This window comes from Pholis gunnellus, assembly GCF_910591455.1.
Source record: "Pholis gunnellus genome assembly, chromosome: 6".
Classification (NCBI taxonomy): Eukaryota; Metazoa; Chordata; class Actinopteri; order Perciformes; family Pholidae; genus Pholis; species Pholis gunnellus.
In genome coordinates, this window is record NC_136532.1 from 13,816,976 (window position 1) to 13,832,786 (window position 15,811).

Sequence of the window (15,811 nt, forward strand, 5' to 3'; positions counted from 1 at the left end):
CGCTGCTTGCCCCCCGTGCGTATATGTACAGAGACAAGACTGGAGGGATGTTTGCGCTGTGCCCCGGATAGTGCCATGCTCACCTGGCCCCGGGACATCGTGTGGTGGCGGTGTGGTTATGGTTCGACACAGAACCAGTCAGTGAGAGAAAGGTGACCACTGACCGCTGTCACCCTCTGGTGGGACCATGCACACCCCTGCTCCAGGAATGTCGGGGAGGTAGAGAGATGACCAGAAGGTAGTGTTTTTCTCTATGTTTATGTGTTCTCACGTTCAGATGAAAAGGGCTTATGCTTATGAAGACATGCAGGAGATGCATGCATATACTCAACAGGTTTCTGTTTGCGCAGCACATGTGTATAAAAATGCTTTTTTTGCGGAATTCAATTCTGTCTGCATGTCAGTATGTATGTAAGGTTGGTTGCCACAAGAGATAAATATACCTGCACTCAGCACACAGGCTCGAGTCTTGATTGTGCAAGGGGTGGTTGGATCAGAGCAGTAATTTTCCACATCTACACGAGACCAACTTGAGATACCTTGTAGGGCGTTTTGATGAGGATAAGTACTGTATGGTTCCATGTGTGTTTGTGTGTCTGCACTGTAAGTATGCACACATTTTCGCTTGTCTGCATCTGTGTGTTTTTGTTATTATTCTTCAGCGATATCCATCCCTCATCTAAAAGTGTCATTACAAATTTCTGACTAATTTATTTCCATCTCGTCTCTCGAAGCAAATAAGGACAACTACAAATCAGATAGCAAAACATTTATTTTGTATTTCCATCCATAATAAATGAAACCAATTAAGCCTTACTTTTAAAATTAGGAAGGAGGCAATCCTAATTTTCTCCTTTAGTGCGGTTTCCACGGCAATCAGAGGCCTCTGCAGGGGGTCGGGAATGGAGGCGTTGGGTGGGAGCGCACACAGCAGGGACAAACTGACTGAGTGCGAGAGCCTACTGCACTCGCAGCTGAATCTTCATCTGGCATGCACTCTCCCTCTCTCACACACACACACACATATGCTGGAGCTCACATACACACGCACACACACAAAAAAAAAAAAATCACACAGAGACAGCCAACACCACACAAACATTAGCACATATTCTCTGTGTTAATTTGGCCTCGTCCATAGGCTTCATGGAGTTAAAATGGAAGGTAATAAAAGTGTCCATGTTAACATTATCATTTTTTTGGGACAATTTGATGAAGTGATGATGGTTCAGTCGGTGTTTCGTAAAGTCTTTCTAATATGCGCTACTGTAAGTTAGACATTGAGAGACGTCGTCTTATGGGTGTAGGCCCGTTCTTCTTATTTTACTGTAAATGCGTTTGTCCCTGTGCAAATGTGGATATGACAGCTTCCTCAATTGGTTAACTGGGGAAGTATTTACAGTTCCAGTCAGAATATTAGGGAACTTGGCCCTGTGTCATAGTTTTTTTGTCATGTCTGACTGGGTTCTCCCATTTCCTCTGATGAGCATAGGCTGCGATTTTAACAGACCGATGTTAGAAAATCACAAATGCAGAATAAACTAATGCTATTTTTTACATGCGACATATATTTGTATTACTTAAGGTATGATTAGTGAATGTCTATTGCACCTGAAATGAAAACTAGAGAACTAGGAACTTTAAAGAAAGAAAGAAATGTGGAAATTGTACTGAAACTTGAAAGTACTGTGTAATGAATAAAGCCCTGTGCGACATCAGAGTTTCATTCAAGTTCTGCTAAATGAATAAACAAACTAAATGAATAAATGAAAGCTGTGCAAAATGTTGACCAAGTAAACAGGCAGACAAGTAGACTGGCCCGTTGTGAGTATTTATAGCTTCAGTTTGGCTGCTCAAACTCAGAGCTGTTAATTGAAGATTTTCTATAGTTCGGAGCGATACTCACTGCTCCAAGATGCACTTTTATGCCATTTTTTGTTCAGTTGTTTTTTTTACGAGCAACCGATCACCATATTTACTGTAATTAGCAGTCATGTCCAAAATCCGCACAGCTGCATTCATTAGTGTGCAGTGATTTAGAATGTGTGACAACATACATTTCACTTAAAAGGCAGGGCAGTTATGGATAAATTAACAGTTTTTTTTTAAATACTTTTTGATAGTGAGGAGAGCATGGGTAAAAATGCATGCAACATTTCTAAAGCAATGATATTTTACCCATAGTATATTTTTTAAAGGATTAATTGTTATAATTATACAGATTTCTCTTTGTTTTGTTCTGACGCTATTGTCAGCTTGTCTGAAAATAAACACTATACTGTTAATGACTAAACAATGAGCTTTCATAAGGAAGAAAAGATCATAACAAATATTGTAAATATTAAGGTGTGATATTTTGACACTCATTCTTACAAACCTACAGAATTACTGATAGAGATGGCCAAACTTTTTGAACAGACGACTCTGATTCCAAATCCAACTTTACTTTTACAACTCCACAGAACTTTCCCTCTAAAGTTTCCTCTTGTACATGGCTTTGATACCCACAATTCCTCTAGTCTAGCAGCCACTTTGCTCTTCTGTTGAAAGAAGGAAAGAAAGAATAGAAAAGGTGGGATTCAATCCGCCACATTGGATCTGGCATTGCCATTTTATAGTTTGAGAAAGCAGCGAAGAAGTTGGAGCTCAGACACAACAGTTGTTAGTCAAACACAGAAGTGTTCCACAGGCACAGGGATGGAGAGGCAGAGGGAAGGGAGGGAGAAGAAGGCGTAGAGAAAGAGAGGGATGAAAAGAAAAAGAAAGGACGCAGGCCCTCCTCAGAACTGTATTCATGGAGTCTGGCTCTTTCAGGTTCATCTCTCATTACTCCTGGGTGCTCTCTCAAGCTTAGCGGAAATGGATTATGCTACACAAAGAAAGGAATAATCACTCTATTCTCCTCCTCCTCTGATAAACACACGCGTAGGCGCACGCGGACACATCCACGCACATACACACAGGTATAAACACACACACACACACACACACACACTCTCTTCCAGTCTGTTGTTTTGACGCACACACTGACGTACACACACCGAGTGAGCCAAGCTTTGTCTGGCTGTGAGTCGCTGAGTGTGGTGCTCGTTCTCTCGCTGCATGCCAGGGGACTCGTCAATTATCTCCCCAAACGCACCCAGTCCTCGGGGGGAAAAGGCGGTGAGGGAGACGTCCCTGTTTTTGAGGGAACCTGGAGTTTGCAACATTCAGTTGAGTGACAATACATTCACGCTCTAATTCTAGGTTAGCAGATGTAATATATTTTTTTTCTCTCTCTCTCTCTTTCTCTCGTTCCCTCATCCTTTGTCTCATTCTTTCTGCTCTCCTTGTACTTCTTATCATTCCAACTTTGAGAAGTTGGAGCTCCTAAAGGCTTTAGTGAATGTGTGTGTTTTGGGTGGTTTTGAGTGGATTTTGAGCATGTGTTTATGTGTGTGTGTGTGTGTGTGTGTGTGTGTGTGTGTGTGTGTGTGTGTGTGTGAGAGAGTGAGAGTGAGAGTGTGTGTGTGTTGGATTAAAGGGTGTCTGCTTACAGTTTGATCTTTTTATCTAATGCAGGAAAGGTGGTACTCCCTAAAGATTTTTTTTTTTCCCTGAGCAAATTTAAGAAATCTCTGCATTGAAAAAAACACAATAACAAACAAAAGAAAAACAACAATTTTATCATATTCATGTAATTAATTGTGCAATGATTAGCATTTCCTCTTTTCAAGCATGAAACACAGAAAAGCTTTAGACATTTTGTATTCATATAAACAATCGTATCAAGCCTTTAACAAATTCAAAGTTTGAACTGACAATAATTTGATACAGTAATATTTTGATGACTTTGTGCCAACTAAACAATATATTTAACAGATGGCACTCATATCATTACAGTTTTGAAGTCTTGAATCTTGAGCCGAACATATAATTGCTCTGTCTCCTGACAGCCAGCAAGCAGATTGCCTCACTGGGAACAGCTTCAAATAATAACAAAAAAAAACCTCCCTGTCCATGTTTGTCTTGCGGGGTGACTCACTGTATCTGTGAGCGCTAGGCTGCGAGGCCACTTCTACCTGGTTAAATTAAAGAGAATATGAATAATAGATGGAGAGAATGACACTTCCGTCGCCAGTGGTAATGAAAGACCGACTCCCAGCTCTCTCTTGTCACTCCTCTGACTCACCGAGTGCGCTAATAAAGATGACACTTGACAGCTAACGAGACCTATCATGGGCGGGGACATGCACACATACACAGAGAAAGACAGAGAGAAAGAGCAAAAGAGAAACGATAGAAGGAAAACAAGATATAAAGAGGAGGGCAGGGGTCGTCAGGTCAGCTAACCTCTGGCTGGCCAAACAACTTTGTGTCCCGTCAGGAACCGAGTGGAGATCTAACATTAAGCAACCTAGTTTAGAAAGTCAACAAATGACCGTCACTCATACAGGGGCTTTCAAAAATAGAGAGGGAGAAACAAGTTGTTTATTTAAAAAAAAGGGTATTTTATGAAGAACGAAGTGGAAAAACTCCGCAGAGAATAAGACAGTGACTGACATTTAAGTCTGTCTACGGAGGCCTAGCGGTGTGTTGGAACAGGGATGGTTGGAAGTTGGAGCAAGCCCTGCCCACAGCCTGATCTCCAGGTTCAGCTCCAGCCTCCGCCGCAGAGCGCCCTAAGAGAGGGCGTGCCATTGTTTACTGTCCACGGTGCGGGTAAACAATAAACAATGAAAAGACTGAGGGGTTGCCAGCTCCTCGCCCCAATGTTGCCATTTTGGGAACTCAAACACGCCCCCATGCTCCCTGCAGCCCCTACTCAACACCCACTCCCTCTCTCCCCCTCCGCCGCCTCCCCCGTTCAGATCCATCCCCGGCCCCAGAAACCCCAGAGGGGCGGTCGCCCAGCCTGCCCACGCTGCCCTCTAAGAAACCACGAGAGGGTGTGGTTCCGCCTGGAACAGGAAAGCCATTTATTTTGGGCGCATCTCTGCTGACTGACTCATGTGTTGACTGGAAAGTTGGCTGCATGCTCGATGGGCCGAGGCTCCACCAGCCCTGTGGGCTATCAGTCCCTGACCTGCCCTCCCTCCTTTTGGGCCCCCTGCACCTCAGCCCACCACAAGTTCAAATGCACCAATAGCCACCCACTCCCATCCTCCCACCCACTCTAACAAGCCCTCATCACCATTCTATTTTTGTATTAATGTCAGCACCGCCACCTACCACCATGCTCTTAGTCTCAAGATGAAGAATTGCCATTGTTTCACAGTGACCTTCAGCTGTTTATTTTGTCAGAGCTGATCACCTAGGGTTGTTTTATGATGGGCATGTGTCGCATGTTTTGTTTGAGAATCTTTTTTTCTCCTGAGAATATGCAAAGTAAAGAGAACGACAAAGAGGCAGAGAGAGAGAGAGAGAGAGCGGGATTCGTACTGCCATACCGAATTAACAAAAATCAGATTGCTTGATCTTTAATTATAAACCTGCAGATGTTATACATGTATTCATAATTAAATCTTGAGTTTTAGGCCTGTGGACTGTGAAAGGGTGAGACTTACTGAGAGACTCACCAACCTAAAATTGTAATATCCCTCCACACATATACAAGTCTATTTTGCTTCAGTGGCTAAAAACAAACCAGGCACACACTCTTTAAATACATCTATACCTCCTTAAAATACACCTGAAACCATATTTATCTGTGGTATACTGGCAGTCCTTGAAATTAGGAATTCATTCAATCAATTTGACAGTGAAAAAAAAGGGTCTTTAATCCAATAGTACCCATTAAATGTCAGTAATAGGACACCATAGAGAGCTAATACAATTCTTGGTTTAGTCATCAGCTATTATAATACACAGCTGTTACTGTTCTCAGTGGAGAAATAAGTGACCTACACAGAAATTGTATTTATATTATGTGTGTTGAAAATTGGTGTTTAAATTGTGCTGATCCAGTTAAGGAGAAGGTCTGCTTTATGCACACTGTATGTTGCTTTGTATGGGAATATGGTCCGACAAAAAAACACTGAAACTACAGTAGACAAAATGTTCACAGCTGGAGCATTCCAGATGGCCTGAGTAGCCCGAGTAGTCAATAAAAGAGAGGATGAGGGCCAATAAAAAAAAACTTTCTAAAAAATGCCCAACTGAAACAGGACTTTTATTTATCTTCCTGGCAATGAATGGAGAGTCTTTTATATGGTCTGGATCAAATGTACTCTTCCTCCATATAATGTTACTGGTGGATGGAGACTTAGCTTTGGACCTGAAACTTTCCTAAATGTAAATGTCTTTGCATTGGTCGTTTTTTAAAATATACTATTTTATTTTGCCCGTGAACTGGTAATGAGTCAATTTCGAAAAGATAATCTTCTTTCAGCACCACCACTTGTCATAATATTGAAAACCTAAGCAATGGATAAGATTTGATTGTAATCTCTAATCCCCCCAAAACATGCTGACCAACTGTACTGGATGTTTTTATCTTTACCTATTTTCTATTATGTAATGGTCAAAGGAAGCTGTGAAGTAGGGTGCTCTTCATCTTCTCCGTTTCTCCCCAGGGTCCCCATATTGCTCTGGAGATGTCTGTGGGTTCCCTGCTATGGCGTGGCGTTCTGACATTCCCTCCACACCCACACTGGCAGCCAATGTGCCAATTAGTGGCCTTCTCCGCAGGGGTGGGTGTATGGGAGGTGGAGAACACAGAAGGACGAGAGACGGTGGAGAAAGAGCGAGAGAGAGAGCGTGTATATGAGCGTTTCTGGTGTGTGTGTGTGTGTGTGTGTGTGTGTGTAACAAGGCCTCAGACCTCAGACATTCCTTTCGCTATGACCTAGGGTACAATTAAGGGGATGTCCCTCCCTTGCCTCCCCTCCTCGGTGGACCACATCAACGGAAGTCCTGGCCCAGCTGGAGGCTCTAATGACGGGAGGGAGGCCAGGTCGCGACCCTGGTGTGCCACCTCAGCGCCACACCCTTCCTGTTTAGGTCCAGACAGGGTCTAGACCAGCAGAGGAGGAGAGGAAAGGGGACGGGGGAGACAGGGAGTAGGAAAGTGATTTGGATTTGTCCAGATTTGTAGAGGAGTTGAGAGAGAGATTGGTAAAAACTAACACAGTAGTTGACGTATGCTAAAAAAGCGTATTCTTTCCCCTCACCTGTCCGCCTTGTCGCAAAAGAGAGTACTTTAAACTGATCACAGTCCTAAATTTACCAGAGTTGCAAACTTATCCTTGAGTAAAATAAATGAGTTATTTCTTTCCCTGTACCTTCTACAAAAACATCGAAACTTTGGACTGACCGATAAACTACGCACATTACGGACCAACATTAATACAGTAAAGGGTGACATAAAGAGCACAGATGGACTTTACATAATGTGGGTGACTGGGCATTTGATAGCATGCAAAGAGTTGTGTTACAGTATTATGGGACTGAAAGCTGTGGTCCTCAGCCCTGTTATCGTCAGACAACCCACCCTGATGGTGAGGCTCGGATAATGATACGTTTGTCTGTCTGTCTATCTGTCATGCCTCTGGATTTGCTTGCTCCGCTCCTGTGAGTGAGGAACAGCAAGGGACATGTGGGGGTGGTAAAGTGTGTGTGTGTGTGTGTGTGTGTGTGTGTGTGTGTGTGTGTGTGTGTGTGTGTGTGTGTGTGTGCGACAGGGGTCCCCACAGATTATAGATGTTGATGAGTGTCTCCTCTCAGCTTGAAAACCCTGTAATTGTCACCTTGCTCAAGTAGGGGAGAGGGGAGAGACATTGGATAACCACACTGAAAACCCGCAATCAAAGAAAAGGGAAAGGTAGAGAGATATGCCACAAGAAGCAAAAAAAACTGTAGACCTGACCAAAAGAGAAACTTTGTGGTGGACATCTCAGTGACCATCTGAAATAATTGTGATTTACACAACATGTGCTACAGTACATACAGTATAGTGAGCTCATGTAGAGTGTGCATTCAACCAATCAGTGTGTGAATATCTGCCTGTGTATGTGGGAGAGATAGAAACAACTAGAGTGAGGGACAATCACAGCTTATCCAGTGATCACAACCATTACATTATTAGTGCCTGAGTGACCAATAACACTGGCAGTGTTTCCACTTTGTCACTGAAAAGACCAACATGTTCAGGGTGAGTTTCTATCCACTTCATTGAGCCATGAATGTAACTAAATGCTACACTTGAGCTGTATGTAAAATGTGTAAAATCCTGATACTACGCTGTACGTGCTCATGCATAATGTTGTGTAGTGTAGATTCAAGTCTGACTTGTCATGTATTTGTTTGGCTTTATCTTGTTCAATAAGAAAAAGCCAGGCTAAGCATAGCTCAGTAATTCAATTAACATTTTTTGCTAACATTTTAGTAAACTAATCGCTAAACCACCATTGATTTCTATTATGACATTATTGATGCAAGTTTGAATAACCAATCAACTTATTATAACAAACTGTTAAACATATGTCTGAATACAAAAATATTAGTAAAATAGATATTATCAGCATATCCTAGCATGCATTGGGTGAATGTATAAAAGCACAGTCACACCAACAGAAAATTTAAAAACACAATTCACTTTATACTTTGTGGGGACAGGAGCTCCTCAGGGAAAGCAACACCAACAGGGGGCTAAAAAAAAAATAGAAAAAATAGTACACAGTAGTCAAAACATTATTACTTGTGTGTAATTCATGCATAATAAAGTGTTTCTAAGTTGTTTTATCCTTTTTGTCCTGGATTCATCGGCTCTCACAAGAGAAAATTACTTTTATTCACCTTCTACTTCATCGTTGGGACATCGTCCACCTGAGGAAGCATAACGCTGTCACAAATGTGTTTACAGTTTTTTAATGGGAGTACATTTTACACTTAAAAATATTATTTCACGTTATGTGACTTTACCTAAAAAAAGACTTAAATGCACAGCACCCTGACATTAAGTACTGTGTGTGTGTGTTGCCATACTGTCTTCCTATAACGTCTGACCGAAACAGAAAAGATAAAGACAAACACTAATTAGTATGTATTGGCTGTACTGCTCCTCTGCCTCTCATTAGCTTCCATTAATCTATTTACCCTTCACGGTGCCCTGACACCACCCCCGGAACCCCAGCCTTTGCCAAAACCAAAGTGACACTGGCTCCGCAGGCGAGGTTGGGAGGCCATGAGGTCATACCAATGATGGCACTAGCTGTCGACCGGTGAGATGCGGGGCCCGTAGGCGGAGGGGTGCTAGGTGCCTGCGAGGGGAGAGTGAAGGGAGTGTGCCGGGGGAAGTGAGACATTCATTAGGAGAGCCAAGCTGACGCTGTCACCCTCACCCTCGCCTGCTTCTAAGGAGCCTGCTCAGACACACGCCAGCCTCAGCTGCCACCAGACCGCTGCTGTGCTCTGCACCAACGCACACTGTTTGCATGTGCATATACTGTACACTCTATATGTGTGTGTGTGTGTGTGTGTGCAATTGAATGTTAAAATGCTGTTTTACGCTGTGAAACACGATCACAGAAATGCTATTTCAACCAAAGAGGCAGATGATAGAGTGAAGAGAAAAAGATGCAGGAGGAGAGAGAGACATACAGTGAGTCTATTATAAAATACTAGTTCCAAGTTCATGGTTCATCTGCTGAGGCTGTACGCTTATTTCAGGGGGTTCTGATGACAAATGAGACAAGCATGTTCCCACAGTCATCTTGCACGCCTGTGAAAGCAGAGCCCATTTTATTGGGCCCTCTAATGCGATGAGAGGTCAGGAGTCAATTACTGTTTACTTATTCTCCCTCTGCCTGAACACAGACTTGTTAACGCTTCCTAATAATGAGCTACAGTGAACAAGAGGCTTACACTAGATCCTTTTGACTCACAAAAAGGAAAACATTTTCCATTCTCTTTGTGACACTGACGCATTGATTAAAAATGAATAAAGAGGTGAGGGACATGGGAAATGTTTAACTTACAAATGTAATGTTCTAGGCTTTTGTTGTTAATACAATCAATACGGATGTGGATGTGCGGTCAGATGCAATGATACACCACGAAATCCACTTGAACTGATGTATTGTAGACAGATAGGGCAGATGACGCTGGCACAACCTACGTTGCGTTTATTAAGCAGAAATATATACAAAGTATTATTACCATGCACAACTTTAATACAACAGAAGCAATAAGTGGTAACTCTTTAACACCCTATGGAAAGGAACTCACATGTTTACTCAGACAAGGATTGAGTACAGTAGAGAGCAGGGTTCAAGGGCCGGTAAGGACAAAAAGGGCTCAAACCTGAACTCAATCCCCCTTTACAGGCTCTAATCAAGCCAGGCCCCTCCCACTTCCTGCTCCTCCTCAGACAACTCTGCCTCCAGACCTGCTTTTCACAACACCCATTCTCCAACAATATCTTTATACTCTTAGTGAGAGGAATTACTTTTGAAATAATTAAGTAATTGAAAGGTTGAAATTGTCAAATTAGAGCTGTGTCAAATTAAAGTGTGAACTATTCTACAGTTTCAAAAGCTTTAGATGATGCTGTTTAATGTGCTGTAATATTCTGTCAATCTCTGCTTGTTACACCTTTTTTATTTAATGTTATGACTTTCTTTTTAGGAATGATAAAATTCCTTTTCACCTCCTGTCTTTCTCAAAATGTACCTTGGCTCAGATAATGCACGGTGGAAAGAAGGTAATTAATTCCACTGCATTATATTTTAATTGACTCCAAATGAGGTTGATCTTTGCCAAATCAGGTTATGAGAACCCCTGGCTTTGTTCATTTGTTTTAATTAAACATAAGAGGAGAGAAAAGAAAAAAACACTGGCACATTGTTAGTGTAATTAAAGATTAATTCCATAATATTATGTGTGTGATAATGTCTCTAATGTTGGACAAATATATCTATATTTTACATACAGAGTGGTTAATTTGAGATAATCTAACACAAAACCTGTCACAGGCGCTCCTACTCCTATTCATTGGGCATTACCAGTGCACCATGGACCACAATTCATGTGTCATTTCTCCTGTCGAAAAAGTGTTTTTATGTGCGGATAAACCTAGGGCAACTGTTTGAGTGCTGAGTCAGTTATTGTTAAGGTGAATACTTCATTGTGCTTACGTGACAGAACAAGATTCAAAAGTTCAGTTTTCAAGATTAATAGACAGGAAGTCAACCATGGATATGACAATTTTAAGATTATGATAATTACAACAACAAAAAACACGGTCATGGCTCCATCTTAATGCACAACATCAACAAAGATATGCCAACTGTATGTTCTTTAATTCCCTCCTCTGACACAGAGCCATGCATAACTAGGACATTGCTTCTGCGTGCAGATAAGTTATACATGTAATCTAGCCAAAAAAGTCACATTGTGTTTATTATTGTTGACAACACACATACAGGTACCTAATAGGACCAACCTGTTTCTTAGAAATGTATATAACAATTTGTAACAGCAAAACATTTTGACAGAAATGTGATGTTAGTCACATTGCATTTATTACCATATAATGAGAAAATTGTTCATAAATAAATCAGCCAAGTTGCAAAATGTTACTACTGTGTGGATGCGAAATATATTTATTACGCATTTCATTTATTTTTCCTACGATATCAACGTTACAATACAAAGCAACTAAAGCATAGTGCAACTTGTTTGGTTTAGTTAAAGTGGTTCCAGCACCAGGTCAAGGTTAAAGAAACATTATGGAAAAATATTTTTAAAAGTCAACAGTTAACTTTGAACCGAAACTTCTTTTTTCTTGAACTTCCATGCAGCTATTCCGTTTCCTGCTAAAATGCTGTTGACCAAAGAAATGTTGTGTATAGGTTATATTCATGTCATTATAGGATAACGGTCTGGATTGACTCGTTTCTTGCAGTAAAAGTTAGCTTTTAATTGCCTACATCAAATGTGGATATTTTTTAGACTCATAATAGGAATAATAATAATAATAATAATAATAATAATCTTGTTAATTTTTGTAAGTCTCATTTTGTTTTCGATTTGTGCATCTGTCCAAGAAATTTCCCTAAACTGAGATATCGTCTATACAAATAGTTATTTGGGGTATAAAAGTCCAATTAGATGTATTATGAATCTTGATTATTTTGAAAAGGCTCCTCAGGCCTATTCAGTGAGCCTGTTTTCATTCCACCTGAATGCTTAATTACCTAAATGAACTCATTATGTACTTCATTGGACTGATTTTGTCCAAGGTCAAGTCTGATAGAGATTTAAAGTGACCCGTCTTTAGGCCTGAGAGACGAGGAACAGTGTTGAGTGCCAAGAAGAGCATGTAGAAAATGAGAGGGGAAAGGAAATGATGGGGTGCAAATAGGTCTCAAACTAACAATTATTTTCATTATTGATTTATGTGTCGATTATATTCTCAATTAATTGATTAGTCTTGTCTATAAAAACATGTTTATCGGTGTTTCCCAAAGCCCAAGACGACACCCACAATTGTCTTATTTTGGCCAAAACATTCAGCATAAAGAAGTAAAGAAACCGGAACATATTGCTATTGAAGGAGCTGGAATCAGACAATTATGACTTTTTTTTTTACAAAATAATAATATATCTAATATAGTATCAAAATAGTCTGCGATTAATTTAATAGTTGACGACTATTCTACTAATCATTAATCTCATGAAGCATTAAGATGTCAGCTAACAAGCCAACAGACTCAACATTTCTCTTTTTTATCCTAATGGATCACACCTACAGCTGGAGCAGGAAAACACTGGAAGTCCTCAAACAAGTACCATGGGACCATGTCACTGTTTTTTTTGTTTGGCCTGTATTCTGCATAATAGACAACAACACTGTTGGGTTTTGTTCGTGGCTGCATCGCAAAAGAGTTGTAAATCACAAATGAGTTATTTTGCATTTTGTCATGTTGCTTTGGGCAGGAGGAGTGTGATGAATAGGCCGACAGTGTAGGGGACAAATGAGTGAAACAACATGGGGAGAGTCATAGGTCCCACTTACTATTACGCCCGAACAATCGCACTGGTCCCCCCCCAAAAAAGAAGAAAAAAAACCTATCATACATTTACATATATTAATAGTTAAAGAGCCTTTATCGTATTGTTTGCTTTCATATAATGTATGTATTATGCTTTATGTTTTGCAAGCAAATGGGACCCTCTGCTCTCTCCATCTCTTATCTGGCTCTGCCCGACTCCTGTTCCCGGGGACCATGGGGAAGGACAAGTCCTGGCTGTCCTGGCTCTTGACAGAGGAGATAAATCACTCAGCACACCGGAGGATAGCCTTCCAGTCGGCAAGCTGGGAACTTCATTATCCCGCCCCTGCCACACATTACCATGCAGATCGTCACAGATTGGGCCGGCGCTGTGGCGTGCGCAGCCTACTTCTGTCACCGCCAGAGCAGTCTCAGATCCGTCTCCGTGTTGAGGAGAGGAGAAGAGAAGAGAAGAGAGGAGGATAGAGTTGTAGATACAAAAAGAAAGGTGGAAGTGAGAGGTGATATTTTTAAAATAGGAAGATTTTAAGAGGAAGTGGGAAAATTTCACTAACATCCCCTCGATACAGGGATATTTGGTATAAAAAGGTTGTAACACAAGTTGGTTTCTGTTGACGTCAGCAATACTCTGCAAATTCAAGTAAGCATATTCTGTGTAAATTCCACTATGGTGTACTTTCTTCAAGCAAGGAGAGGCCCAGGAAAACCACAATTTCTACTTCTTTTCTCACACTATTCTGCGTCAACACTTTCACTCCAACACCTTGTATGTTTTTGAAAAAGAGTAATTTTCTTCACCACAAACCACCCATCTTGAGACCTCATGATTTATTTATATAGATCAAGCTTACATATGATTTATAGAACACTAAAATTAATTTAATTAGTACTGCTTCTATTGCCTTTCTATGTTATCCAATGTGATTATATGAATACAGCTTGGTTTTGTTAATAATCTTTTACACGGTTCAGTGAAAATTAACATTGTTTCACAAAACAGAAGTTGCATATGGCCAGTTAAAGCTATTAAAGAAGTATAAACACAAGAGCAAGAGTGTGGAGTGTGTGTGTGTGTGGTCTTGAGGCACAGGGTAATGTGATCCATGCTTGTCTTTTGAGTCAGCATGTGGGGGATCGGTGCCCTCCCATCACACTAAGTAAGCGCGCACACATTTACAGAATTTCCTGGCAGAGATCAGTAAGTGATCGACACCGTGTTTGAGTGTCAACTTCAATTCATTTGAATGAATGCCTGTGTGTGTGTGTGTGTGTGTGTGTGTGTGTGTGTGTGTGTGTGTGTGTGTGTGTGTGTGTGTGTGTGTGTGTGTGTGAGTGTGTGTGTGTGCGCCTGCCTGCTCAGACACACACAGTCCGGTGCCCTTGTGTGCGTTTGTCTTTTTGTGTCTTGCTATGCTGGCAACAGTGTGTTAAGTGGCAAAGGGACTGTGACAGATAGAGAAAGGAAGGCGGCATATGAAACTGTAGACTACTTCTGTACAGTGATCAATCCTTAAAACTGGAACAATAGAATATGTGAAACTACAGTATTTCATTCCGCTGTGCCTCACAGCATCAAAAATTGTCATATTTTAGCCAAGCGTGTAGCAGAGATAAGTATAATTAACTAGGCATGTAATTCTGAAAAATAACTTTTAATTACATGTTGTTATGAACTCCATCTGTTGTCCATCTACGTTTATGCAACGGTATACATTTTTACTCTTGGAAAGATCCACTGTGATGCACCCAGAGTTCAATGGGGCCAGCCTGGCTGAATCTCTCGCACTCTCTCAGACTCTTTTCCATCCTCTGGGCATCGAGCTGGATCACTGCATCGATGAGCTGTAATCTAAACGCATTGAACATTGTTTTTAATTTATTGGCACACAACCTGTGAAATTTAATGGAGAGAAGAGGATAAAGAAGAGAAGGGGAAAGACAATGTCCAGAATGTAGTGAATTGTAGATATGTAAACAAATCAAAAATTGTGCTTATCACAATTCATTTGAAATATATATTAGAGATATTATTATATGTATGTATATACAGTATATATATATGCACAGTTATTAGATGTGTTACATCATGAGGTTATTGGAAAGACACCTCAGTGTAAGCGATGGACCGTCAGCCTGCAGATAACAAGAACGGCAGCAAGGAATTGTGTTATCACTGGGAGTGGGAGGATGGGCAGGAGTTCCAGGTGTTCTTAACAAGAATAAAAGTGACATCTGAAATTAACAAACATTTCATTCCACACTTCCGAACCATGGGGTGAGTGCAAATGAAACAGAGAGGAGCGTGACTCCTCCACCTCTCAGCCTCCAGTTCTCACTGCTGTCAGCAGATGTCAGTTAGCTTCTGCCTGCGCCGCTGTCTCCGTCCTTCTCTCTGACACCAACTCGTGATAACATTCTGTAATCGGGTATCAGCAGAAGAGCACATTGAGTAACTACAAGGATCCATTCTTTCTACCTACACTTTATATTTTTCACTCTACCTTAAACTTTTATATGCCCTCCCCGCTTTCCCCGTCTAACCCTCCCTTCCCCCCCCCCCCCCCCCCCAGTCCAGGTATTGTGCATTGGAGGATCCCCAGGGTGTGTGTGGGCTAATTAGGCTGAGGCAGTTTGGAGGGAAACACAGGTGTTAGCCAGACCGTACTCGCTGTACAGAGTAATGACTGTACCGAAGCCCCTTATCCCACCACCCTCCCCCCAGGGTAATTTGTCGCCACTCTGTATAACCATGCATCTCTCTGCTCCACTTCTGTTTGCTTTTCATTAATTCTTTTTATGCGGTTATTTGTTAGCAT